The sequence below is a fragment of the Penaeus vannamei genome, chromosome 36 (assembly GCF_042767895.1).
Source record: "Penaeus vannamei isolate JL-2024 chromosome 36, ASM4276789v1, whole genome shotgun sequence".
Classification (NCBI taxonomy): domain Eukaryota; kingdom Metazoa; phylum Arthropoda; class Malacostraca; order Decapoda; family Penaeidae; genus Penaeus; species Penaeus vannamei.
In genome coordinates, this window is record NC_091584.1 from 18,304,582 (window position 1) to 18,307,081 (window position 2,500).

Consider the following 2,500-nt stretch of genomic DNA (forward strand, 5'->3'; position numbering starts at 1 on the left):
CAGGGTGATGAATTGTCAGAGAAATGATTGCCCCTTCTTTTGTTTTCTGTGCGCGCGCGTGTGTGTGTGCATGTGCGTATGTGTGTGTGTGTAGTTGTCTGGATAAGTCCTTTGGCCGTGTGCGTGACTTGGGACGCTATATCAACCATATACACACTTAGGTAGCTGAGTCCTTTCTTTGTTTCTCGTAGGTGTGTTTTCGGTGTTGTTGTTGTTTGTTGTTGTTGGTGCTGGTGGTGTTTGTAATGGTGTTTTGTGTCTATTGGTATTGTTGCTTTGTTGTGGTGTTGTCAGTTTGTTGTTGTTGGTGGTGGTGGTTGTGGTGATTGCAATGGTGTTGTGTGACTATTGATGTTGTTGTTGGTTGTGGTGTTGTGTGTTTAGTGATGTTGTTGTTGTTGATAGTGGTGGTGTTGTGTGTTTATTGATGTTGTTGTTGGTGGTGGTGGTGGTTGCATTGGTGTTGTGTGACTATTAATGTTGTTGTTGGTTGTGGTGTTCTCAGTTTGTTGTTGTTATTGTTCTGGTTGTCTATTTTTGTCATCGCCGTTTGTGTGTTGTATTCGTTGCTCTCGCATTGTTGTCTCCGTTGCTATCAATATACGCATTGCTCTTGTTAACACCATCCCTACAACTAATACTATTCTACTATTCGCAGCACTACGACACCGCTACTACTACTATGACTATCATCAATACTACAGTTTCTGCAGTTACCTTTAACGGTGTCCAGCCTTCCTCTTTATAACTGTGAATAAACCACCAAATGTTGCGTAGTCTGTAATTTACTTATAACAACATACAGTTACTACTCCTACTACATCTGAAGTTGTTGTTGATACTATAAAACCACTACAGCTGAGGGTGCTACTGTTATTTCTACTACTGGGGGTATTGCTACAACTGCTATTAGTCTTTCTGGTCGTACCTTCTGTTTCTACTATGCTATATCATTTTTGTATAATCATACAGTATGCTAATGCTATTATTATTGGGGTTATAAGGACAATTGCTATTAATGCTGCTGATGCTACATTCTAATCTACTATATCGTATCATTTTTATATAATCATACAGTATATTACTATCGTTACTACTAGGACTATACCTACAACTCCTATTACTGGTACTACTAATAAATATTATTCTTTCTACTATATCACATTATCATATTATAGTATACTACTATTATTACTGGTGCTATGGCTATTATTCCTATTACAGCTGCAACTGCAATATATTACTATTACTACTACAGTATATTACAATTAAATCATTATATCTTGCTATACCTACTACAACTATTGGGATTATAGTTACAGTTAATATTACTGCTATTATTTCTACAACTGAATTTTTCGTCATAATCAAACTATCTCTAATCATATTCGTTACTATCAATACTTCTATAAAAAGAGAAGGAGCAAGAAAGAGAAAGAAGGAGAGGGGAAAGAAATAGATAGATAGATAGATAGATAGATAGATAGAGATAGATAGATAGATAGATAGATAGATAGATAGAGAGAGAGAGAGAGAGAGAGAGAGAGAGAGAGAGAGAGAGAGAGAGAGAGAGAGAGAGAGAGAGAGAGAGAGAGAGACGACAGACAGGCATAAAAGAGAATAGGGGAAGAGGGAAAAAAGAAAGAAATAGAAAGAGAAAGGTAGAGACAAATAGTCCTAAATAAAAAATCAAACAAGGAAATAAGCTAAGAAGAAGAAGGGGGGACGAAAAGGAAGAAGAAAAAAGAGAAGAAAGAATAAGGAAAAAAAGAGAAAATATGAACAAATAAATAAAAGATACATATACATTTATTTATTTATATATTCATATATTATCTCTTTGGGTATCTCAAACAGCGAGTATGAAGTGAGAGGAGGAAGCTCCATGAAAAAGGTAGATAGATTTTTACTAAAAGGAATCGAAAGATAGATTATCTCAGGACAAAGCTTATCATTAACATTATTGTTGCTATCAATGTTATTTTCTTTGCCTGTGAATTTTATCACCATCCTCATTCTCACTGTCATGAGCCTGATATTTCTAATGTCATGACCATTATCATTATCATCATTATTGCTATCACCATCAATACTGCTATTATAATCACCATCATCATTTTATCAACATTATCAATATAATTATGATCAATATTGCTATTTTCTTATCATAAAATCGTTGTCGTATTGATATAAGGTCCCATCATCATTATCATCATAATCATTTCATTTTTTCCTTGTTTTATCATTATCATTATTGGTATCACCATTATCGTCATCAGCATCGTCATTCGTATAATTGTCATTAGTCTGATGTTATTATCATTAATATCATACATTTCTATCTTATATTCAAGATCAAAATGGATAAGGATATTGATAGTAAGTGCTTAGATAGATAGATAGATAGATAGATAGATAGACATATACCTGTAGGTAGGTAAGTAGGTAGATGATAGATAGACAGGCAGATTGACAGATAGACAAATAGATAGAGTGCTTG